The sequence below is a fragment of the Microcebus murinus genome, chromosome 30 (genome assembly GCF_040939455.1).
Source record: "Microcebus murinus isolate Inina chromosome 30, M.murinus_Inina_mat1.0, whole genome shotgun sequence".
NCBI classification, from domain to species: domain Eukaryota; kingdom Metazoa; phylum Chordata; class Mammalia; order Primates; family Cheirogaleidae; genus Microcebus; species Microcebus murinus.
In genome coordinates, this window is record NC_134133.1 from 9,479,751 (window position 1) to 9,505,848 (window position 26,098).

General features: G+C 55.2%; 1 protein-coding gene across 2 annotated transcripts in view; it reads left to right on the forward strand.

Annotated features, from left to right (window-relative positions):
- Positions 1-12,242: 12,242 nt before the first annotated feature.
- Positions 12,243-26,098, forward strand: part of FAM3D (FAM3 metabolism regulating signaling molecule D) — a 33,391-nt gene continuing 19,535 nt past the window's right edge. The window contains exons 1-3 of one of the 2 annotated variants that reach the window (XM_075998806.1): positions 12,243-12,535; positions 12,949-13,336; positions 16,994-17,137. The gene's annotated coding sequence lies outside the window, so the exon portion shown is untranslated. Of the gene's footprint in view, positions 12,536-12,948; positions 13,337-16,594; positions 16,916-16,993; positions 17,138-26,098 lie in introns of those variants that run through there. The other variant, XM_075998805.1, reaches the window with a different exon arrangement.

The following is a 26,098-nucleotide window of genomic DNA, read 5'->3' on the forward strand; positions in this document are numbered from 1 at the left end:
GAATGAGAAGCCAGAAGGCCTCAGGCACCCTCGGGGGCCTAGTGTCGGCTGTGGCTGGGTGGCGTGAGAGCATGGAGTTAAGGTCATCTTCCACCCCTAGCCTGGAGATTGAGACGTGTGCTGCTCTCATGCTTCCTACGAGCATCAAATCTACCGGGTGTCCTTGCAGGAGGCCCGCGGGACTCTGCGTGGCTGTGAGCGTGGAAGTTACATGCCGCTGCAAAGCTAATTGCCCTAAAACTGGCAACTGAAAACAACGAACATTCCTGTGGTCAGGCTTGGCTGACGGCCTCTCCCGCAGGGCCTCTCCCAAGGCTGCCATCGAGGTGCTGGCTGGAACTCCGGTCCCATCCGAGGGTCCCACGAGGGAGAATCTGCTTCCAAGATCACGCCTGTGACTGTGGGCCGGATTTGGGTCCTCACGGGCCGTCGGAGCGAAGGCCTCGCTCCCTCGCGGGCTCAGCACCACAGGGCTAAAGAGCCTTTGAGCTTGCAGGCTGTGTGAGGACGTGGGGGGTGACGGCCCCGGGGTCAGGGGTCGTCCCCCGTTGTGTTTCTGTGTCCCCCGTTCCACACGCTGAACTTGGCCAGGAAAGAGTGATGGTCGTTTCGTCCTAGGGGTTGGTTTTCTGGGCCCTGGCTCTTCAACAGAGGCATCTAGCGATTACAGCTCAGAGAGGAGAGGGGAGGAGGAGGCATGCGGACGGCTGTGTATTTCCGCAAACCCATTTTGAAAAGTTCGAGCCCCACCCGGAAGCCGCTGCCAATATGGCAGGGAGACCCGGCCAGCGCTGAATGCCTTTCTGAAGCAGTTTTGTCGGCTCAACAGATTTATTCCCGGCCATTGTCATAAATAATCCATGAGTTTAAAAGAATTAACCTTGGTACTAAAGTCATTACAATCCACCAGGTTGAACTTGAGAACTTTGTGGAAACAGCCAATTTTTGAACAAACCCCACAGAAATAAGTTTCCGCAAAGCTCACCAACCTTCTCCCGTTGACAGATTAGAGAGCTACTGAATGCCATTCCTTTTCCCTAATGCAACCTGATAATTATGAATAACAAGTAATTTTTTTGAAGAGTCAAAAATGGTAAAGAAAATGCAGCAGGTTTTGTTGGCCCATTTTTTTTGGGGGGGTTGCACATCTTTAATGGAAAAAGCAAAAGACACTAAATGTGGCAAAGGGAAGGAAGGTTCAGAAAAAAATGAAATTCCACATTTATTGGAAAATAATTTTCCGCAGCACTATGATAATTCATTAACCCCCAGAATAAACCCCGCAGGAACTGTGATTACCATCACGCAGCTACATCTCACATTTTCCAAGGCAAACAAAACCATTATTAAGCACAATGGTGTCTCCTTAGAAGCTCTCTAATGCTCATTTTTGATGAAATAAACTCCATTACTCAGAGAGAAAATGTCCAGTGCTGACAACAAGCTTCTGCTTCAGTCCAGGGCCTGGGCGGTGGCACATAACTATTTTAATAGGAAAAAGGCCCCCCAGTGGAATTACTGCCTGAAGATTTTGTGCAGAAGAGGACACTGGGAAGGGACTTTGTGAGATCATATTCTGCATGTTTTAGAAAGCATCTCATCGTAGACGTTTAAATCTCGTGGATTGTATGCTGGGGCGTAAGAGGCCGGGGCTGGGAGCACTAAGATATTAGAGAACAGAGACACAGTGAAATAAAATGTTGTCTCTTCAGTCTCTGTCGTAACGCTCTCAGCTTGCAAAGTGGCGCTGGAAGGAGAGGGAGGGGAAAGACAGACAGAGCGAGCGTGTGTGTCTGTATCTTTTGGAAGGTAGAATTGAAAGGACGTCCTGTTTTATTTATTAATTACCTAACCTAGGGTTGCTCAGCTTTGGCACTATTGGCATTTTGGGCTAGGCAGTTCTTCGATAGGGGTTGGGGGGCTGTCCTGCACTTTGTAGGCTGGGCGGCAGCATCACTCGCCCCTACCCACCAGATGCCCGTAACACCATCCCCCTCCCACTGTGATATCAGCAAGGTCCCCAGACATCCCCAATGTCTCCAAGGGAAACAAAATCACCCCTATTAAGAGCCACATGCTAGCCTGAGAAAAAGCAAGACCCCGTCTCTACTAAAACAATAGGAAGAAATTAGCTGGACAACTAAAAATATATAGAAAAAATGAGCCGGGCATGGTGGTGCATGCCTGTAGTCCCAGCTACTCGGGAGGCTGAGGCAGGAGGATCGCTTGAGCCCAGGAGTCTGAGGTTGCTGTGAGCGAGGCTGACACCACGGCACTCACTCTAGCCTGGGCAACAGAGTGAGACTCTGTCTCAAAAAGAGAGAGAGAGAGATGGGTAGGTATGGAGAACAACTGTGTCATGAGACAGAGTGAATGGCAGAGGTTTATAAAACAAGATCTCAAACATATCAGCAAAGACTCTCATCATCAGAGTGCTCAAAATAATACAAACAAAGGGACTATTTGGAAAAGCACTCTTGGTGGTGTAGACTGTATTCTTTTCACTGCGTTACCTTTTCTGGGTCTTGGTTTCTGGATGCCACACACGCGTCAGTGTGCCAACAGGTTCCTCAGGGAGGTGTGGCTGCTGCCGCGAGCAGACTGCAGTGTCTATTGAGCCATTAACAACAGAGGGGCCCGTCACTTCCTCCCACAGCCGTTTCCTTCTTGCCCGTAACTCTCCCCACCCCCTCGTCAAAGGAAGTTCTCAGCAAATGGGCAAAGCGACCAGGTGGCACCATGACCCAGCCTCCCGTCCTGGCGAATTGGAGCCAGAATGGACGCTGGTGGATCACACTGGTTCAAATGGGCCGAGTAAGTTCTCTGTCCCCAGAGCCTGCAGTCAGCAGCCCTGGAAGCACGAAGGCACGCGGGGAGCAGGCTGCAGCAGACAGCACTGGTGGGCAGAGGACGGAGAAACGGACGCACAGAGAAGCGTCGAGAAGATGCATCCCCTCAGTGGCCCGGCTGCCGACAGCCGAAATGCACTGAAGAGAGAGTGTCAGGAGGGCGTCCCCGGAGCTGTCCCGATTCCTGCGCTCTCTGAGACGATGGGGCGTATCCCGACATTCTCCCGTGAGCTTCCTTTTCCCCACAGGCTCACTGGAGTGAGCTTCCCTATCTGGCAGTATGTGTTGGGCACACACAGGCCACCAGCCACCACAGCCATCTGGAGGGACCCTGCCAAGCTCTGTCTCACTGGCACAGGAGCTCGGTCAGCACGCCCTGTAGCAGATTCTGTTGATGATCCCCCCACTATCCTGCCTCCCTTCTTCATTGCTGGATTGACATGCACTCTCCTGCGTACCTTATAAACTTCAAAGGAATCAGACCCAATCCACAGCCCTAGAAGGTAAATCAGTTGGGCTGAACCATGCCCCTTGCCAGTGGCCAGTTTAGACATGACCGTGTGACACCATTCTGGCCATCAGGCCATCACTCTGAGACACCAGGAGCTGCTAAGGCGAGGGGCAAGGGGAGACACTTCCGTGAACTCAGGCCAGGCGTGGTGGCTCACGCCTGTAATCCTAACACTCTGGGAGGCCAAGGTGAGCGGATAATTTGAGCTCAGGAGTTCAAGACCAGCCTGAGCAAGAGTGAGACCCCATCTCTACTAAAAAAATAGAAATTAGCTGGACAACTTAAAATATATATAAAAAGTTAGCCGGGCACGGTGGTGCATGCCTGTAGTCCCAGCTACTCGGGAGGCTGAAGCAGGAGGGTCACCTGAGCCCAGGAGTTGGAGGTTGCTGTGAGCTAGGCTGACACCATGGCACTCTAGCCTGGGCAACTCTGTCTCAAAAAAAGAGTCTCTTTGAGACTCTGTCTCAAAAAAAAAGAGAAACTCAAGGTAGAAACAGTCCCCTTTTCTACCAAATCGTACATCTTTCTACCCAAACACACACTTCTGTGCGTGGATGTTGATGCTGCTGGATCTCACAAACCAGCCGAGGACCAGGTAATGCAATGGGAACGGACAGAACAAAAGAATCAGAGTCTTCAAAGGCTTCTGTGAGCCTTTGAGAACCACCCTGCTAGGACTCCTTGCTACTAGACGCCTTATTTTTAAGCTGGTGAGCCTGCAGCTTTTGTAATTGCTTGTGTCATTTGGTCTGCAACGATGCAAAAAATATCCGAGGGCTGTCCGGAAAGCATCCAGCCACTGATATCCACATATCCATTATATCCACGGCTGGATACTTTCCGGACAGCCCTCCTATAGCTCTCCAATCTAAGTAAGTGGATAATCTAAGGGAAGTCTTTTGGGGATAGTGATGATGATGGTGGAGGTGAAGATGGCAATGGTGATGATGATGATGATGGTAACAACAGTCGGGCACTAGTGGTAATGATGGTGATCATGGTGTTGGTGATGTCAGTGATGCTGATTGTGGCAGGAGTGATGGTGATGATGATGAAGCTGCTGATGGTGATGGTGATGGTGGTGATGAGTGTGACAATGGCATTGGAGACAGTGATGATGATGAAGCTGGTGATGATGGCAATGGTAATGATTGTGATGGTGATGGTAACAACAAAGTGGCAGTAGTGGTGATCATGGTGTTGGTGATGCCAGTGATGCTGATTGTGGCAGGAGTGATGGTGATGATGATTGTGATGGTGGTGGTGGTGGTGATGCTGTGAGTGATGATGGCATTGGAGATGGTGATGATGATGAAGCTGGTGATGGTGGTGATGATTGTGATATGATGGTGGTGGTGGTGATGATCATGATGGTGATGATCGTGATGGTGATGATCGTGATGGTGATGGTGGTGGTGGTGTTGATCGTGATGGTGATGGTGGTGGTGGTGTTGATCGTGATGGTGATGGTGGTGGTGGTGATTGTGATGTGATGGTGGTGGTGGTGGTAGTGATCATGATCGTGATGGTGGTGGTGGTGATGATTGTGATGTGATGGTGGTGGTGGTGGTGGTGATTGTGATGTGATGGTGATGATCGTGACGGTGATGGTAGTGGTGTTGATCGTGATGGTGATGATTGTGGTGGTGGTGGTGGTGGTGGTGGTGATCGTGATGGTGGTGGTGGTGATGATTGTGATGTGATGGTGATGGTTGTGATTGTGATGTGATGGTGGTGGTGGTGGTAGTGATCATGATCGTGATGGTGGTGGTGGTGATGATTGTGATGTGATGGTGGTGGTGGTGGTGATCGTGATGGTGGTGGTGGTGATGATTGTGATGTGATGGTGATGGTTGTAGTGATTGTGATGTGGTGGTGGTGGTGGTGATGATTGTGATGTGATGGTGGTGGTGGTGGTGGTGATTGTGATGTGATGGTGATGATCGTGACGGTGATGGTAGTGGTGTTGATCGTGTGGTGATGATCGTGATGGTGGTGGTGGTGGTGATGATTGTGATGTGATGGTGATGGTTGTAGTGATTGTGATGTGATGGTGGTGGTGGTGATGATTGGGATGGTGATGGTGGTGGTGTGTGATGATTGTGATGGTGATGGTGGGGGTGGTGGTGATGAGTGACGATGGCATGAGAGATGGTGGTGATGACAAGAATAGTGATAGGTGATGCCAGTAGCTGCCATTTGTTGAGTGCTCCCATTGTGCCACATCTACTTCTGATCAGATCTCTCAATTTCTTTGGTTAATATTATAGAAAGAGGAAATGAGATCATCAATGCAAACGCTTCTTAAAAGGATTAAACCAACCATAGCATTTACAATCCATTTATTAAACACTAACTACAGTCCTACACTGAGCTAAGTGCTTTAGACAGGTATTTTCTCGTGACAACCCTGTGATTATTAGTTGGGCTCCATTTTGACCAGCCCCCACCACTCCCATTTCCCTTTGCCCCACATCTCGGCAACCAGCAGGAAGGCCAGACACTCCCTCCCTTGGCACCAGTCGGGAAATCCGAACTGCAGATCCCTGCCTGAGTGTGGGAACTCGGACCTCAGCCACACTGTCTACAGTGGAAACCAGAGGCCCTGCCACTTCCAGTCGTTCTCAGGCCAACTCGGGTGCCCGCCCTGCCCTGCCCCCACCCAGGAAGTCTCATGTGCAAGCGACAAATATTTTTCTGCTCTTTTAGTGCATCTGTGACATCATCACTTTCAACATGTGAGTCAAATTTGGGTTGGGGAGGCTGATCCTGCCCTCTGCCCAGGGTAACCACAAAGTAAACTCCATGAGATAGGGAATCTTACTGTTCCCATTTTACTGGTAATGAAACAGTATTCGAGAGGTAAATTAACTTGCCTCCCATCACGTTAGGCTAGTAAATGTCAAAGATCAGATTCTGTCCAACTCCAGGGCCTGAGTGCAAATCGACAAGTCGCTATTTTCTTCATTTCTAAGGGTGTTTTAAAAGGTGAAATGGGATACTCATGGTGGAAGATCCTTGCAAAACTGAACCGTTTGCTGTGGTGTGTGTCTGTGCCCCTCAAAGCTCACACGCTGAAATTCCAGCCCGCAAGGGGGCCGTATCAGGAGGTGGGGCCTTTGGGAGGTGATTGGGCCATGAGAGCTCTGCCCCCATGGATGGGATTATGGTCTCTATGAAGGAGACCCAAGAAAGACCCCTCATCTCTTCCACCACGTGAAGACACGGTGAGGTTCCACCTATGAACCGGGAGGTTGGCCCTCACCAGACACCAAACCCGCCAGCCTTCGATCTTGGACTTCTCAGCCTCCAGAACTGTGAGAAATAATTTTGTGTTGCTTATAGAGCTACTCAGTTGTGGTATTTTGTTATAGAAGGCCAAACAGACGGAGACAGCACTCGTTCACTTTCTCATTCATTCAGTTAGTCAACAAGTTATTAACTGTGCTCCTTCAATTCACCAAGCTGAGACCAGGTTAGGGGGACAGACATTTGGACAAGCAGAGTCCTTTGAGTCAACTAAAACCCAACACTCCTCTGAAAGGCTAGAGGATCCTGGGGCAAGGTGAGGCCAGCCAGGCCAACCTGCTGTGAAAATGCTTGGAATGCAGCCAGCCAAAATGGGCAGGTAGGTTGAGAATGAAGGACTGAGGGGAGGATTCTGAAAAGGTAACCACAAACCGGGCAAGCAGGAGGCTGCTTGCTAGAGCAAGACGTATAACCTGGTCCAAAGAAGAAAGTCATTTTCATAAATCATTATTACCTAAAATTGCTGATGAAAAAAGTCACAATAATTCTCAGTATCATAGTTTGGGTTGTGAGACTGCCTCACTGCTCTAATTGACGAAATGAAGGATTAATTTATAAATCAAATGCTCAAATTAAAAATTCAGAGGGTGCCAATCAATATTTTTCTGCTCATGCTAAATTCATCTAATTTTCTGTAATAAATGGCATTCAAAGATGATTATTGGTGAATTAACAGAATATCCAATTGAAGCACTTCTCGTGTTTGCCAATTTGGGGGGCTTGTTTATGGAAAATACAAGCCTTGTGTGGATCTGAGGACTGTGAAGTAATTGACTCCTCATTGAGTAACGGGAAACTTCAGTTTGAATGGCTTGGTGACAAATTAACAAGAGCCATTTAGGGAATTCATAATTCATTTGCTTTTTGTTTTTTTTTATTCTCTCTTTTTTCTTCTTTCTTTCATTTTATTATTTATTTAGTTATTTGTTTTATTCATTTATTGACAATATGGGTCAGATCTTGCTTCTTCCCACCCAGGAAGCCGGGAGTAAATATCGACCTTGGCCAATCCAACCAGATGTTATTTCCCAGGATTTTGAATCTTACGGGTATGAAGTAAGGACACGAGGAGGAGCTGAAGGTGCCTTATCACAGTGGCCCCAGTGACACGCTGCTGCCTGGCCCTAGAAAAAGCCTTTGGTTCTCACCTACCAATTCTGAGAATTCTCATGTCCTTCCAATTCCCTTATGCATAAGATGGCCAGCATCCTCTTCTTGCTGGCAGCCAGGAATTCTGACTGAGGCATAAAGAACCTGAGGGAAGAGAGAGAGTGCATTCGTCAAGTTGCCTGTTCAGGTGAGGTTCTCCGAGTAAGGTTATAGGAGCGTGCTTTTAGAGACGTGGGAGGAGGCAGCAGGAAGCTATTTAGCTTTGATAAATGTGGGGAGTGTGGTTTGGAGGGCACCTGGCTGCAAATGAAACGGGAGCAGAAAGGATTATGATCAGAGCGAGAGGCGGGAGAGGACAGTCGATCGGTTTCGCAGAGCACGTGAAGTGAAGTCAGTATCCAACACACACAAGCGCAGAAGTGTTCAGGCCAGTGCGATTACTCGAGGCCCCGACTTAAAAGAATTGCGAGGATGAATGACAGATATTCAGGGCTGCCTATGAGTCACGGCAGTCGTTCTGCCTGGGCTTGTCTGTCTGGTTCCTGACTGGGCTGCTGGCGTATGTTCCTCTAACAGGTCTCCCGCTGCAAAGACCCTAAGCAACCTGGTGGCCCAGTGTAAGTGCTCAACAATAAATATTTGCTAAAAGAATGGGCAAGCTGGGACCCAACATGAGATGCTCCTCTTGTGGAAAGAAAGAGTAGCATAGTCTCCAGAAAATGGTCATGCTTCTAGCCATTCGAGAATGTGTGCCACCCATTTAAGGATGTTCACTCAATAATCTCTTTCTTTCATAGGTCACATGTAGCAGCTGGCCTTCGCGATGGCCCCCAGTGATACCCTAAAATCCATGGCTTTATGTAGCCATGAATACGCTGACCTGTGTAAGCAATAGGACGCTGCAGAAATGACGCAGCGTGCCTTCTGAGACTGCATCGTAATGGCAGTGCAGCCTCCACCTTGCCTTCTCTCTTGGGTCACTCGCTGGGGACGAAGCCCACCGCCGTGTCGCGAGAGCACTCAACAGCTTCATGCGAGGTCCACGCGGCGAGGAACGGAGGTTTTAGCCAACAGCTAACACGAACGGGCTGTCCGCACGAGTGAGCCATCTTTGAACCGCATACTTCAGCCCCAAACCAACCCTCGGAAGACTGCAGCCTCGGGAGCCGCAGCTAAGCCACCCCCAAATTCCTGACCAACAGAAACTGAGGTAGTAAAACGCATTGCTGCTTTAAACTGCTAAGTTTGGGGATAATTTATTATGCAATAATAGGTAACTAATGCATTGGAGATGTGTGATAACCCATAAAAAGTCCACAGAAAGGTAAGGTTTGGGGTGACTTCTTCCATCTGCTCAGGTTGTCCCCAGATTTCACTCCTTCTGAGTAAGTGTCTTAGAAACGTGGGGCCCACCACCTGGGCAGCCCTGAAGCTTCAGAAAATGCCCCTCCTGGACCCGCATCCCACCCTGCTTCCTCCTGCTCACCCCAGGTGGACTGGGGGTCATTCTCTGCCCCCCACTTCCCCCGTCAGATGGGGAATGGGGTCTCCACCCCTGAGAATGGGGGAGGAATGGAAGAACTCCCTCCAAAGTCTCTGTTCAACGGGGAGGATCAAAAGGGCAGAAACCAGACCCTTCGCGGCCCGGGGAGCGGCCGGCCGCGGTGCGGCGCCTCCCGCGAGGCTGAGCCGGAGCCGAAGCCAGCCCTGGCTCCAGGTGGAAATGGGTCCGCGGCTCCGTGCTGTTCTCCTCTCCCGTGAATGTTTCAGCTCCATGTTGCTCAAGCACGTGTGTCCCTAGTCTCTTGGGACACTCAGAAAAGAAAAAAAAAAAAAAAAAGATTCTATGGACAGAAAAGTTAGGGAATCGCCAGGTTCTTCAGCGCCATCGTGGAGCTGCGCACACACTCCTGGCCCATGAGGAAGGCTGTCAGCACGGAGACCTGGCGAGCCCGGACCTCCTCCGCGTGCTTGCGCACAGAGCGTTAGTTCTTGTGGAACTCTGAATCCTTCTGAATAGTGTCCAACAGACATCCTCTGAGAAGCACTGTTTTAGCCAGAGTGTCAGTTTCCTCTTCTTCTCTGTTCTGGTTTCATAAGAAAGGCAGATAGCGAAGCATGGCACAGGGAAAAGGAGTGGGGAGATACCAGAGCCTGGGCGCTCAGATCAGACCGCCGTGTTCAATTCCTGGCCCCTCACTTTGTAGCTGGGCCTCAGTTTCCTTTTTGTAAAAAGAAGCGTTTAACAGCAGCGCTGCCTCACCTAGGCACGTTGACATGGGCACGTCGACGGCCCATGTCGATGCCCAGTGCTAGCGCGTGCTCGGTGGGATCTGGCTATTTGTAAACTGTTCTCCTGCAAGCCCTGTAAACACCTGGCGCTCATTGCCAGGAACTCCAGCATGCCTACCCTGAGAAGCAGAAGATAACAGACATGTTTTCACCTCTTCTGTGCATCACATGGGGCCGAGAGAGGCCTTCGTCCCTCACAGCTCCCAGCTGCAAGAAGGTCTCTGTGCGAACATAATCACACAGAGTCTCATACTCCTTGGTGACATCGTGGACAGGTGGAGAGGACAGGCCTGGCCCTGCTCCGCTCCCGAGACCAGGCCTGTTCAGGGTCGTGGGGCCACCACTATTGCTAAAACGTAAACCAAGCACACAGCCAGCCTCCAACATGGCCCCCAGTTATCTTCACCTCCGGTGTCTGTACCTGTGTGTGGTCCCCCATATACAGAATAGGGCCGACCTGGGCCACCATTATTAGAACATTGCAGAAATGATGGAGCATTTGGTCAGGCGCAGTGGCTCACGCCTGTCATCCTAGCTCCCCGGGAGGCCAAGGCGGGAGGATTGCTCGAGGTCAGGAGTTCGAAACCAGCCTGAGCAAGAGCAAGACCCCGTCTCTACTAAAAACAGAAAGAAATTATCTGGACAACTAAAAATATATATTGAAAAAATTAGCCGGGCATGATGGCACATGCCTGTAGTCCTAGTTATTCCGGAGGCTGAGGCAGGAGGACTGCTTAAGCCCAGGAATTGGAGGTTGTTGTAAGCAAGGCTGATGCCACAGCACTCTAGCCCGGGCAACAGAGTGAGACTCTATCTAGAAAAAACATGATGGAGTAAGACTTCCAAGCCTGAGTCGTAAGTCACAGGAGACACTGGATTCCACGGTGCTCTCTCTTGGGTCGCTCCCTGCATAACCCAGCTGCCGGGTTGTGAGGACACCCCTGCAGCCCTCCAGAGAGACCCCAAGATGAAGATCTGAGGCTTCCAGCCAACAACCAGTCAGACGGGCCAGGCATGTGAGAAAGCTACCTTGGAACAGACTCCTGCAGCCCCACTCAAACCTTCAAGTGACTGGAGGCCCCGCCCGCGTTGTGACTACCTCATTTGAGACCCCGTGGCTCTGAGCCAGGATCACACAGCTAAGCTGCTCCTAAATTCCTGACCCACAGGAACCGTGACAGATAGAAAATGTTTGTCTTTTTAAGCTGCTAAGTTTCGGGGCAGTCTGGGTGCACAGCAACAGAAAGCTAATGCATCAAGGCTGTTTCCAAATGGTCCATTAATGAAGCTGCCACGGTGAGAGGAGGAGGCGACACAAGAACACCCCCCTCTGCACCCCCACCTGCCAGTGTCCTCGTAAGGAAGTAGCAGTTTGAGTGTCAGACTTCGGGTGCCTGCTTTTTACAACCCCCCCAGGTCAGACCCCAAAATGTACAGGGAAATGAGTTTGCACCGGCACCTGGACGCAGTGTGGGGTCCCTGAGACGGCGGGGCACCGTCCCCAGCGGGCTGCAGCGCGGCTTGGAGGCTTCCACTACTGCTTTCGGCCTGAACAAAGCAGGTCTGTGAAGCCGCCCATCTTTCGGGAAGAGCCCAGCCTTTTAGAAAGGTCACGGTAAAACCCTCCCCTGTCCAAACATCTCCGGGCCCCTCCTGCGTAGGTCTGCCTCGGCTCCACGAACAGGGGTGCGTGTCGGCGTCTACACGGGCGGACCCCGCACCCTCGCAGAGGCGGCCGTGCGTGGAGAAAGCACGCCCAGCCCTAAAGCACGGCTCGGTGGAGGAAGTCGCCACAGGAATGCAGCTGCCGGTGATGGCTCCCCGGAACCCGAATGGACGGCGTCCTCGCAGACACCTGTTTGCGGTGTTTACGCTCCAAGGGTGTGGACGGGGACGGGGAGGAGCGGGCAGGAAGCGGGGAGGCCCACTTCCGCGTGGGGTCAAGGGTGAGATCCCAGCGCCGGCCGCGGTCCAGGGGCCGGCGGGGCTGAGTCTGCGCCGCGCACGCGCACGGAGTCGCGCCCTGCTCGCGGGGGGGGGGGGGGGCCGCGCACGCGCACGGAGTCGCGCCCTGCTCGCGGGGGGGAGGGGGCCGCGCACGCGCACGGAGTCGCGCCCTGCTCGCAGACGCGCGCCCGGGCGGGCGCCGGCCGCAGGGGCACAGGCGGCCCCGCGTGGAGGGAGCCAGGCACGGCAGCGGGAGGCGGGGCAAGTCCTCCACCTCCTCCAGACCTCAGCTGTGAAAGCCGACGACGGTCCTTGGCAGCCGCTGCCCAGCCCGCCTGCGGGGCTGGGAATGCCAGCAGAGCGGACTCGCGTGCTGCACTCGCAGAGCCGCGGCCTCGTAGAGTCGCGGGACTCCGTGAGTCCCTCCAGGGCGTGACTCCTCTCTCTTCCGCGTTTGCCCGGTACCCGGCGCGGAGGCCCGCACGGCCGAAGCAGTGAATGCTTTATAACCCTCGTACGTTCCAAAGCCTCCCGGCTCGGTCTCTGCAGAGTCATGCTCGAACAGTACGGTCCAGGCCGCGCGGCGGCTCACGCCTGTCATCCTAGCACTGTGGGAGGCCCGGGCGGGAGCACTGCTCGAGTTCAGGAGTTCGAGACCAGCCTGAGCAAGAGTGAGACCCTGTCTCTATAAATAGAAATTAGCCAAACAACTAAAAATTAGCCGGGCATGCCTGTAGTCCCAGCTGCCCGGGAGGCTGAGGCAGGAGGATCGCCTGAGCCCAGGAGTTTGAGTTGCTGTGAGCGAGGCTGACGCCAGGGCCCTCTAGCCTGGGCAAGAGAGTGAGACTCTGTCTCAGAAAAAAAGCAGTATGGTCCAGCCTCTAGGAGAAACACTTTTTTAATTCCAATTTTCCTTATGTTCCTCAGGAAACATGAAAAGGGAGCCAGTTCAGACCCCGCGAGGACTCTGCTCTTCTCGGCGTTCGCAGGCCCCGCGCGGCCTCCCTGGACGACACCTCCCGACTCCCGCCACCCACCCCACGGCCTTCCCCGCTCTCCGTCCCCCACCCTCACGTGGGAGAGGGAAGAGGGACGGGCTTTCCACTCGGCCTTCCAGCTAAGTCCTCGTCCCTGTCCTCTCCAGCCACCCTTCCCACCTTCCCGGCTGCGCGTGAGAACAGCGGGAGCCCCGTGGGGGGCGGGCGGGGGCGGGCGCGAATCAGCAGCGAAGCCGCTCTCGCGAGAGGGGGCGGGCGCGCTCGTCTCCCTGCCGTTTGAGGGACGACGTCTGTGGTCTGTGGGTGATCGACGGCAGGTGGGTAAACGGGATGTTGGCGTTCTCTCCGCACCGCGCGGCTGTGCGGCTCCGCGCCTCTGGGAATCTGGAGCGCTCGGGAAGGGGCCCGGGGGACCCCAAGTTGCGAAGGGCCCCCGAGGCTTGGTCGGGGGCGGGAGGCCGCAGCCGATGCCAGACCCCCAGGTGTCCCGCGGCCCGCTGCAGCTCCCTCTCCCCCACAGAAAATTCCCAAAGGCACGGCTGCGGAGGACCGGGAAGCCAGTGGGGAAAGGAGGGCATGGCGGCGAGAAGGGGGCTCCGAGGGAGCCTCCCCCTGGGCCTGCGGCTTTGGCCACCGAGGCACAGGCCCGGCTCCCCGCGTGACCTGCAGCCCCGAGACCGCAGCGTTTGGGTCCTTCGCCGCCTTGCCCCCCTCAGAGGCACAGATGTTTTTGAAGGTCCATCCTCTCTGCGGGTCCCCCAAACCGCGCCTGCGCCGAGCCCACGCCACCTGCAGGGCTGGGCGCCGCGCTCCCCCGCTGTGCGCGCCTTCCTGCCGTGGCCAAGGCCCGCTCCCCGCGCACGCGGGCGCGTCAGGGGAGCACAGAGAAGACAACCCGCCGTCCCCACCCCGCGCCAGTCACATTCGGCGGCAGCGAGTGGCGCAGGCGGGGTGGGGCGGGGGCGTCCTCGGTGTTTTCAGGAACTGAGCGCCCTCTCCGCCGTCGTGCAGTCGTGGGGCAGCCACCCAGACAGCTGGGAGGTCGCGGGCACCTGAGAGCGAGAGCGGCTGACACACAGCGCGACTGCGCCGGGCTGCGGGTGGGATCCGCTCAGAAGGTGACAGCGGGACCGGAGCAGGCGGCCTCGGGAAGGCGAGGGCCATAAATGACGCGGCAGACACTTCTCTCCGGGCAAAGGTCAGACGCAGGCACTTACCGGGAGAAGGAGAGCTGAGGATTTACACGGCTGGTGGCACCAGAGTGCCTGTCCAGGGCGGCCTCACCCATGCTCCACACAGAAGGTGACTGAGCTCCGGCGGCGTGGCCGTCCCTGGGTCATGTTCTGTGAGTGACTCCAGGATGAGGCAGGCACCTATGAGAGCTGTGGTGCCATCTCCCATCAGACAGAGCCCAGGGAAGTCCCAGCCGTCCTTCCCTGCCTCTGTGTCTTCTTGTCTGTTCCCAAACCTCTCCGTGCCTCAGTTTTCTCATCTTAGAAACAGTGAGTTTCTCATAGGTTGTGAGGCCAATTAAAAATACATATTAAAAAAAAAATTAGCCGGGCATGGTGGCGCATGCCTGTCGTCCCAGCTACTCGGGAGGCTGAGGCAGGAGGATCGCTTGAGCCCAGGAGCTTGAGGTTGCTGTGAGTGAGGCTGACGCCACGGCACTCACTCTAGCCTGGGCAACAAAGCGAGACTCTGTCTCAAAAAAAAAAAAAAAAAAAAAAAGGCGGAAGAGGGAAGCAGAAGAGCGTGAGAGGAGATACGCGGAGGGAGAATGGTCCCGGAGACGCACTGTTGCTGGCTTTGAAGCCAAGAGAAGGGGCCACAAGGCAAGGAGCACAGGTGGCTTTTAGAAGCCGGTTTCCAGGCCAGGAACGGACTCTGCCCTGGAGTCCCCAGAAAGGGATACAGCCTGGCTTTAGCGAACACAGGTTAGTCTTCTGACCTCCAGATCTGTGGGATAAACAGCCGTGTCGCTTTAAGCCACCTGGTTTGGGTTCATGTGTTTCAGCCGCCCTAGAAACCGAGCCTAGAGCCTCAGCTTCCCCGCAGGGAGGCCGCCCTGACCTCCTGGTGGAGAAGGTTCTCCTGTCACTCTCACGGCCTCCACAGCAGCGGTCCCCAACCTCTTTGGCACCAGAAACCAGTTTCATGGAAGACAGTTTTCCCACAGGCGGGCCGGGGGCCCAGTCCCCAACAGGAACCCAGGGACGGGGCCACGGCTCTCCAGAAGTTACCGATTTTAAATCGTTTGCTGGTAAAATCGTTCGGGAGACAATGCCCCAAAATATGCCGCTTCGGACTTTGCACTGAGGCCGGTCGGGGCACAGCAGACGCAGGGAGAGGCGTTCTGAGCCCTCTTATCTGGAATCTTACCAGCCGGGCAGTTGGCTGGCATGCAGGGGGCTGGAGGGCCACCTGGACAGCCCGTCTCCTCGAGGGCCCTCTCGTCTTTCCCGGAAATCCTTTTGTCCCCTAAGTTGCCTGCATCCCTCCTCCTCTCCCCTGTCAAGAAGGCATAGAAGCTTCTAGATCTCGCTGGGTTTGCTTTCCTGTGATGCCCGGATGCACACAGTACACGTGCACCTTTTCTCCTCTTCCTCTGCCTGCCATCACTTTAATTCCTGGCTCAGCCAAGGAGCACAGAAGGGTGCAGGGAAACCACGTCACCTCGCCCTTGTTTGCTTGTCTGCACTGGGCAGCAGGGGCTCTGGGGCCCTGAGGAGGTGACCTCGGAGGTCAGTTCTGAAACGAGGACGGGCTCGTCCGGGCAGAGGAGGGCAGGGCGAGAGGCCAGGGGCAGAGGACAGGGCCCGTCCGGGCAGAGGAGGGCAGGGTGCGAGGCGAGGGGCAAGGGCCCATCCGGGCAGAGGAGGGCAGGGCACGAGGCCAGGGGCAGAGGACAAGGCCCGTCCGGAAACCAGTCAGGACCCAGGAAACTGCTGTCTGCCCCAGTCACACCTGCAGGGGTCCCCATGCCTGCCTGGGGACAGGCAGCCGGAACGGCAGGACTGGGGCCACCCCAGGCACCTCTCCTGCGGGGACCGCTCCCTGCTCTTCATTTCCGGACCAGCTATTGGACCCATGTCCCTGGAGATTCACTCCTAGGGGCCACATGTCTTTCTGGAAGCAGTCAGGGTCAGCAAATGAGGGCGGAGCCCCCAGGAGCCTGTGCTGAGGACCAAGAATCTGTGACAAAGCCGGGGGCACTGGATGGGGGACAGGGCACAGAGCCCCTCCCAGTGCACCTGTGTCCTGGGGAGAGAGAGGGGCGACAAACACTGAAAGTCTGCCTCCACCGGTCTCCTCCCTTCCTCCCTCCGCCCTCCCTCCAGCTTTAGCCTCTGATCCAGTGTGCCCCAACCCAAATCCAGAATCTTCCCCCAAACCATTTCCTCTCCTTATTCCTCGCTGCTGATCAAGGGGTCCCCTTTACTGTCATCCAGGCTCAACCTCTAACAGTCGCCTTTGCCGGCAAAGTCTGCCTTTGGTTCTTGCCCGGGCCCCACCCCCACCCCGCAAGCTCCAGGCCCCCACCCCAGTCTGGAGTCCTAGGGCAGGTGACCTGCACCTCACCAAGGCCTCTACCGGCCCCACCCTGTCCCCAGCGTCTGGGGGGGTTGTCAGTGTGGGGTCACATTTCTTTTTCAGGGAGTTTTGGGGTTGATTTTTAAGGCAGACTGTGGTGTCTCATTCCTGATGAAGTTGCCTAGACTCCTGCCCAAAGCCCCCCACTGCAGAGGCCAGGAATGCTCTGGGGCAAAGAGAACAGGCACAGCCCACCTCCCTGTGCGCCAGCCTGGCTCTAAGCCACTCCTCAGCCAGGCAAGACTTGAGACCAACTTCCTCCTTCCCGGAGAGACTGTTTAACAGGACAGGGAGCGTCCACGGTAAACTTCCTCGAAGGAGGGCAGAGCCGGGGCCGAGCTGGGAGCAGCCGGCCCTCGAGCCTTCCTTCTCTTCTCCAGATACTCCGTATCTGCCTGGGAGCCCCCTCCCTCCAAGAACCAGAAGGCGGGACTTTCCGCAGCAGCCGGGGCAGGGACCGAGACACCTGCTGGGCCATCTCACCTTCTCCACTGAAGCAGGAAGTGGGAGCCTGGAACCCTCAGGTACGTCTCCACCGGGCATGGAGAGGGCTGTTCCCCGGGGTCCACCTTATTGAGAGAAGGGGTGGAGGTGGGAAGAGTGGGAAATAGGACGTGAAAGAGCCCCAGAGAGAAGGGGTGGAGGTGGGAAGAGAGGGAAATAGGATGAAAGAGCCCCAGAGAGAAGGGGTGGAGGTGGGAAGAGAGGGAAATGAGACGTGAAAGAGCCCGAGAGAGAAGGATGAAAGGAAACCACATCATCAAAGAGATTTCTGAGATCAGACTGAGTAAGGCATGTAGCTTTCATCTGAGGGGCCGAGCCTGATGATATCGATTGATAATGGGCTGTGATAAAAAGGATTCTGAGGCTGAGTGCAGGCTCCTAGCAAAAGCATGCAGTGAGTGATTAGTTATGCCTGGCATGGGCACAGGGAAAAGTCAGGAATTTGGTAACCCACACTACATGCTTTTTAACCACAGGGGCTCCTTGACATGTATTCATTTCATTCATTCAAAAAAAAAAAAAACACATTCTGAGCATCAACTATGAGTCACGCAAATGTTTGAAGAATGAATAAAGACAGGAATGTTGTTATTTGGCCCCAAGTCTCATTTCTCTCTGGAAATAATGATCTGGTAAAGTTGTGACAAAGACGCATGAGACTTTTTTTTTTAGCTGTGTAATGTCTGGTTAGTCCCTCCCTTTCACTCAAGATGAGACTCAAGTTTTCTCACCTGTAAATGGATGTGACAGTCCGAATATCTCCTGTCAGTCCCTGTAGTCTTCACTGCCTATGCATCTATGATATCAATCACTGAAACACGTAAAATAGCACGTACTGTGTGCTAAGTGCTCTCTATATAATAACATTTACTCTCCTTATCACCCCTGTGAGGAAGGCACCTTTATTATTCCCACTGTGCAGATGGGAACCAAGGCACTGAGATTTAGTAAGAGGCCCAGGCAGTCTGGCTGCATTCGTGTGTCTGACCACGGTGCCACGCTACTCTGTGATGCAGCTGATTCTAAGTCCCCGGCTAGAAGCAGGCAATCTGGGTACAGGGGTGTCCTTCTAGATGATTCATCCGGTGACTGTTAACTGAGCAGTTCCTGCTTGTCAGGTAAACAAGATACAATGATTAACAAGACAGGGTAACCACAATACATGGTTCTAGCCAGAAAGTAGAAAACTTACACAGATAGTCATTTTCAAAACAGTTTTGGCTGATGTCATAAAGCTAGCCTGGAAGTCAGGACAGGCTGCTCCAAGGAGATTAAATTTGCGAAGGAAGCCCAGGGGAGGGACGTGCTGGGCTGGTGGCGATCTCAGAGAAGGGAGAGTAGGAGGAGGGCAGGAGGGAGGGGAAGGCGGGGCGGCTCAGGCCGGAGAGGAAAGGAGCTGGTGGTGGGCATGGGTCAGCCAGGTGCTCATGCCCAGGCCCGGGTGCAGCCTGGGGAGGAGCTCAGCTCTGCCCGGCGGTTGCCCCAGACAGTCTGTCCATCTGTCTGTCTGCTGCCGTGCATCTGGAAGTCCAGAGGTTTCTGTCTATGGTCTCATTTACGCGGCTCTTTGAGCTCAGCTGTGTGCTGACACGCAGGCCCCGTAGCTCCAGTTGCTCACCCAGCAGCCCCGTGACAACAGGCATTCAGGAGCCCCCAGGCTGAGGGGCCTACCCTCCTCACTGGCACCTCCCTGGGGTGACGGGCATTCCAAGTCCTGGTTTGCCAACATTTTCTTGGGCTGGGGTCACTGCTCCTCGGATAAGACAGCCATCCAGCATTGGCAGGCCTGGCGTGACTTCAGGCAGACAGGGGACAGCATGCCTTGGGGGCTGGCAGGCCCCGCCCAGCCTGGGGTCCCACAGGGCAGGCCCCTTGCCGAGGGGAGGCCCTTCCTCTGGTCAGTGTCGGTCTCTGGCTTTCGGAGGCCCAGGCGAGCAGGGGTGGGAACCCAGGTGAGCAGGGGTGGGGACCCAGGCGAGCAGGGGTGGGGACCCAGGCTTTGCTCCTCTGCCGGCTCGGCCTGGGGCCACAGAGATGTAATCGTGTGAGGAGAGCACCCCCCTTGGCATTTGAGTCCCGGGGCTGCCTTTCCCCGGGTGTTACCTGGGCAAGCTGCCTCTCTCGCAGGCTGGTCTGATCCTCCCTTAGTCAAGAGGATGGCGGCACTAATGAATTCCTTGGCAGGGGGTTGACTGGTGTAAATTCTGAAAAAGACAATGTGCAAAGCGCCTGTCATGGATCCGGGCTGGTGCAGCTGTCAAAGCCGAGCACCTACTGTGCGCTGGGCACAGTGCATGGTGTCAGGCGTTTAGAAACGATGAGACGCTCTCAGGAAGCTCACGGCCTGCCGGACAAAACAGTCACGCTGACGACTGAGAGCAAAGGGAGTCAGGGGCTGTGAGAGAGACGTGACCACGCTCTCTGTGGTGGCAGTCTCGGAACCAGGCAACACCGATGGCGGTGGACGGCAACTAGGGTGGTGTGGAGCCTGCGCCTGGATTCACCTGGCGCATTGACAGATGGACTACTGAGGCCTGAGGACGTGAGGCAGCCAGCCAGGGTGGCCAGGCTGTGCATGGCAGAGAGCAGCTTTGCAGCCAGGCTGCCTGGCCCCTGCCCTGCTGTTGAGCTGCACCCGCTGCCCACGCCACGCAGACGCACTGCAGGGAGCGAGGCGGCCACACAGGCCACAGCGGGCACCAGGTGGAGGGGGCCTCCCGGGGAGGAGGCGAGGGCAGCCATCGGAGGGGGCTGCAGGAGCAGCGGGCCGAGGGGACCACAGGGGCAGGCCCGTGGGAGGGGGCCACAGGAGCAGGCCGTGGACGTGGGAGCCGAGTCACTTGCAGGGGACCTGGCACTCGGCCGAGGTTTGGACCTTTCTGCGGGCGCGCCAGGTTCTGCATCAGAGGGATGTTCTTCCGGTGAAAATGTCAGGAGCAAGGTGGCTTCTGGCAGGGAAGCCACCGGGAAGGAGGCTGTTGCTAGAGACAGAGAACAAGCCCGGATTTGGCCACACTTTTTAGGCCCGGCTCGGATTGAGGGATTCAGCCCTGAGGAGGGAAGGGGTAGTGTGGGGGTTAATCTGAGTCTGTCTGTTGCTGAGGCTTACAGGGGGGAAAGCCCCCCCTAACCAGGAGGATGCTTTGGGGTTCAAGTGACAGAAGCAACGCCCAAAAACACAGCATGTGTCTTGGCACACGTGACATCCAGAGATAATTCTGACTTCAAGCAAGGTGGACCTGTCTAGGGGCTCAAATGACAGCCCCAGAACTCTGTCTGTCTCCGGGGCCTCTCCTCCACGCGGCTTCATTCTCACCCGGGCTGTCCTCACTGGGTGGCAGATAGCCATCAACGTCCGCAGTTCTGCGTCTTCTCCACCCAGCGGAAGGCAGCCCCTCCCACCCTCCCGGCAAGGCTGCTGCAAGTCTGGCCTGTCCCCTCTCTGTGCTGGGAGGATGGAGCACACGCGTGGGCTCGGCCCGGACCACACGGCCACCCCTGGAGCCAGAGGAGCAGGTCGACCCAGCTGCATGCGGGCTGGGTTGGTTCCCAGAGGAAAACCAGGGTGGTTGCCGGAAGAAGAAGGGACACCCTGAGTCCAACCGCCGAGGCTTTGTGTAACTGGAGTTACTGAAGTGACAGACGGCACTATCACACAAGTCATTCCGCCTGCCTGAGCCTGGGCAAGTCGCACTTGCTCTAAAACTCAGTTTCCTTTCTGGTAAGACGCAGTTCATAAAAAGAACGTGCAGACAAGATGTAGTGGAAACACTCAATGAAAAGACACAGGGCTCAGTATTGCCAGAACGCTAATAACACCTATTAGAGTCACTACTGTGGTTGTCGTAAAGATTATCTCCTGTTCAGTGAGGTCTCTGGACCCCACGGCTTCCTAGGTACGACTTCTCTCCTCTTACCTCCCCAAGGCTCCACTGGCCTCACGGTAGAGGCTGTCACCTCCGTCCTGGTTAATCAAAGAGGCCAAGACTTCCGACGGAAAGGAACGGAATTGCCCACTGGCTCCGAGGCGAATTTCTTCACACTTGACCTGCTGAAGTGATTCGACAGGCCAGCGGCAGGCCTGCGTGGCCGGAGGGTGAACCCAGGTGCTCTGGGCAGCCCCGCCCCGATCCAGCTAGTCCTCTGGTGACCCAGAGCCACGCTTCACGCAGCACAGACAGGTTCTGGTGGCACCACCTGGCCTCTGGGGCTGACGGGCCTGAAGATGTCCAGCACCGAGATGGCCCCGTGGCCGCAGACACTGGGGGAAGAGAAAAGCTGTGTGTGTCGCCAGATGGCCCCCCCTGCCCCAGCTTCTCTGTTGGGACCTGGAGGAACCCACCCCTGGGGCACACCCCGTTCTCTCAGCCTAGAGAGATTTCTGCCTCCGTGGTGCGGGCAGAGGGTGAGGAACAACAATCGCCTGCAGAGCGCTTCCGCCACCCAGGTGCTGTGCTTTGGGTGCGTTCTTGCATTTCATTGTCACTAAATTAGAGATCATGATGGCCGTGTGTGAGGAAACCAAGGCTGAGAGAGGCCAGGGCCCACAATTCCGTGGCAGATCCCAGAGCGGCACCAAAGCGCCCACTCTTATGCACGGGGTCATTCCGACGCCCCACTCAAGGCCATAGGAGACCCCTGCAGAGTCCAAGGGTGTCACTGCAACTAGAGTTGTCATTCTCCAGGTCTCTTGGGCGAGGCACCTTCAGGTGAGGGCCTTGGCCAGGAGAACTGGGAGGAAATCCCCCCAAACACCCCTGCAAGGACAGGACACAGGCAGCGTACCCCGGCCGAGCGAGCAGGGGGCTCCTGGATCCTCCCCTGAGGAGGGCACTGGCTGGTGAGGGGACAGAATCTTAGAAACTCTCTTGGCCCACGGAAGCCTCCCTTCTGCCTCGCCTTGGCTGAGCCAAATGCAAGCAGGCTGAGGCTCAGCACGGGGAGCACCAGGGGCTGAAAGAGGCTGGCAAACTGTAGCCTGCAGGCCAAATGCAGCCCACCACGTGTTTTTGTTGATAAAGTTTTATTGAAACACAGCCACATTCATTCAATTATCAGTAGTGCTCAAGAGGAGCAGGGCAAAGTAGTTAAGAAGGTGGGCCCCTGGCCCACATTGCCTGGGTTCATTTCTGGGATCCTTTCTATCTCTGACTCTTACCAGCATGTCACCTCACCCCTCTGTGTCTCGGTTTCCCCTACTTCCTCCTGGAGCTGTTGTGAGATTAAATTAGTTAAAAGAAGGAAGAGTCTCAGAGCAGTGTCTGGAAAGTGGTGTTTGTTGTCTTATTCTGGGAGGTGCTCCAGGAACTTGGGGGTGAAAACCCTGGGAATGGTGCCCTTTTTCGTATCTTCTCGCATTTCCTGCTGCACAGGTCTGACCAGCCCGATAATTCTACCGTCGGCCAGAGCTGCAGAAACCACTAAAACCAGTAAATAAAATTATAATAGTGGAAATAAGGGGCTTATTTCCTTCCAAAGTAAATGTCACTGGAACAAATTGTCCAAGCCTCCAGCCTTATTGTTTATGGATTTATTTGCTGTTTATCTCCCTCTGTATTGGTGACATGATCAATAATTGCCCATAAATACTGGGGGTTTCCAGAGAGACCATTTAGAGAATGAAAGGTGGGCTCTGGTTACTTTGATTACTTCCCATAATCCTGGGCCAGAACGTGGAGACGGCTCTGGAGGCTGATTGGAAACTGAAGGCAGGGGCAACTGGGTCGAGCAGGGAGCACGTGGCCCAGTTCCGGGGAGCCCTTGGCAGTACCCCAACTCATCTGTGCCTGTGTGTGTGTGTGCCCACGCGTGCATGTGTGTGCCTGTGCGTCTGTCAGTATTTTGGTCATTTCCAGTCTCTGACTGTCTGTTTCTGGTTCATTCTGTCCACATCTGTCTACTTCGGTCTGTCTGAGTCTGTCTCCCTCAGACCTGTCACCGCCGCAGTGGAGTTTCCATCTCCCACACACGTGCTCGTGGAATGCACCCCGGGCTGTGAATCCCTGCGCACACGGGTTTCGGGCAGAGATGAGTGGAAGAGAAAGGAGGAAGGACAGATAGCACCCTGGCCTTTTGTGACCGTGCTTGGTCTGTATAACTTCCAGGGATGTTGAGGGCAATGGCCAGAGCTTGAGTTTCCAGAAGATTCTAAAGCCTGAGCACATCTTCTAGGCAGTTCCACTTTGGAGAACAAGGATGGGCAAAGGGAAAAGCCATTTAGATAGAGGAAGCAGCTCCTAGATTCTTTCCTGCCAATGTCCTTTCCCAAACTGAAAGCCACTTGCTTCCTTCAAATACCACTTCCTGCACACCTACTCCATGCCTGGTGCTAGCACCAGGCCACCGAAAAAGAAGGCCCTGGGGGGCAGCTGCCGGGAGGAGAAGCTGGCCCCCAAATCAGGGCTGACCATGGGGGGCACGGCAAGATGCCTTTGTGGAGGGACGCTTGGAATTCCCAGGGAAGGGCCAGGGCCAGGATTTAAGCAGGGAAATAGCTGCTTATTTCACCACCAGGTGCTCAACCATCCCTGGAGAGAGAGTATCCCTTTGTCTGTCCGTCTTGGCCTGGGGTAGGTCTCGGTTGAGATGAAAAGCACCTACGCACAGGGAGCTCCAGGACACAGGAAGAAGCTGATGTCCCAGCTCCTGCAGAGACATTGAGAAATGTTGCACAGCAGCAGGCAGACAGACGCTGTGACGGCATGTTGGCTCCACAGCAAGGCCACACTTCATCACAGGACCCCTGCCAGGCAGGGGCACCAGCAGGAAGCAGCAGGGTGCAGGGGCCCTCGGCAGGGAAGAGACGGGCCACGCTGGCGGGCTGGTAGACCCTTCCAGACAGGTGGCCTCGCTGCCTGACACCCCTGCCAAGACAGGTAGACAGCATCACCCTCATTTTACAAAGAAGGACGTCAAGGACCAGACAGCTATGCCCCAAACACATAACTATTAAGTGGCGAACCCTGGTTTACCATATCCCCAAGTTCATCCTCTTTCCCAGTATCGCAGGCTTTCACTGCTTGATTCTTTCAAGACCAAGACCACATGCACTGCCCCAGCCGTCAGCCCCTGGGTCTGCGTCTCCTGGCAGACCGTGTCTGTGACGGGTGTTGTGCTTCAGCAGCTGGGAGAGGGAGCCCAGCAGCCCCGTCCTGCAGATGTCTGGCTTAGCATCTCCAGGGAATGAAGAGCTTCCTTCTCCCCAGTTTCCATGTATCGATTCCAGGGAAGACTCTGGTTGGCCTGAATTGGGTCACATGCTCACTCTTGAACCAATCTCAAGGAGATCATGAGGCTCTGATTGGCCAGCCCCTGAGACAGGGCAGGGTGCCATGATGGATGTGCCCCCATCCAGGACCACAGGTAGGTAGGTGTTTATCCTTGACTTGGAGGGTCAGGGAAGGCTTCCCAGAAGAAGGGATTTCTCCACTGAGTCAGAGAACATGAGTAGAAGTGTTCCAGGCCAAGAAGCAGGAGAACAATGTTCAGACAGAAGGACTAGCAAGTGCAAAGTCCTGAGGACACTCCAGAGCACGTCTTGCCCGAAGCCTGGGGCCCAGCCTGCCTTCCCACAGATACTCAGAGACGGTCCAGGAATGAAATCGACAATTGGCTGTGTGGCTTTAGGCAAGTTGCTTGCCCTCTCTGAACTTCAGCTTCCTTCTTTATCTGGTGATTTCATCATGCTGACCTTTTAGGGCTATACGATAATCCAGTTCCTTCAGTTTCCAAATATTCATCCAGCACTTCCTAAATACTCAACATCCTAGGACTTTAGGAGACAGGGCATGGCATGGAAAAGAAAGGTGTGCTTGGGGCTTGTGTGCGTGGCTGACCTGCAGCCAGAAATCAGAAGGGGGCCACGGGGAGGGGCAGGACAGAGCGAGAGAACCTGGGACGGAGAGGTGGGTAATGGGGTCTCCCGTCAGGGAGGAGTGGGGCAGCTCCCACGACTCATGCCCTCCCCACCACACTGCCCTCCCCCCACCTACCCACGTGAGCTCCTGCTACCCTGGGGCCACCTTATCTGTGCCTAGGCCAGCTAAGTAAGCATCCATGGCAACAGGGCCTTTCTCTCTGTGCCTTTGCCAGGCAACTTTCTAACCTGAACAACAGGTTGCCAATCTCCGGCCGGAAGGAGAAAGGAAACTGTTTCAGGTTTGGGTGGCTGCAGAGGAAATTCTTACCCCATCTTGCCTATCTGTCCCAGGTGTCTGTCCTCCTCCCCACCCCAGCAGCCCAGTCCTGGGCTCCAGCTTCAGAGCACCTGTGTGCCGCTGAGGTGAGCAGGTTGGACACTGGGAGCCCAGGGAGCCCAGTGGGTGCTGGGGGGGTAGCCGGGGACTCGGCCAGGAAGGACAGCAGGCAGGTGGAGCCCCGTCACGCCCTGAGCACAGTTGTGATAATAATACACTTTTGTATCTGGGAGTGGGGGAAGTGGGTAATTTGAATTTCAGGAAGTTAAAGTTTCACACAATGTCTGTGTGTAGATCCAGGGACAGCTCAGTCTTCTAACCCGGAAGGCCCTAAAGGAGCAGGCGCAGGTAGGAGGGCTGCTGCAACCCATGAAAGGACATGTGGCTCTGCAGTTGCTGCCGTTCGAATGTCAAGGACTGAGCCGCTGCCACCCCCTGTACATGTGGGGAGGCCCAAGAGGTGGCGAGACTTGCCCAGGGTCAGAGGGTGTCGGGGGCAGTGCGGGCGTCAGTCCAGGTCTCCTGCCTGAGGCCTGAGCCCTCGGTGGTTGGGCTCTGGAGACGATGTCTGTTGAGATGGATTCTTAGGATGAAGAAGATTCTGGGGTGGAGAGGGGCAGGAAGAGTGGTGGAAGCAAGGTCACTGCAGTGCAGAAGGCCACCTGCTGCCCCTGGCTGGCCATGGCTCTGGGGCCCGGGACCGCCAGCCCTGCCCTCCCCTCCCCCCCCAAGTCTCCACAGACCTCCTGGGGGTTTTCAAAGCAGCCGAATCACTGGTAACTGCCC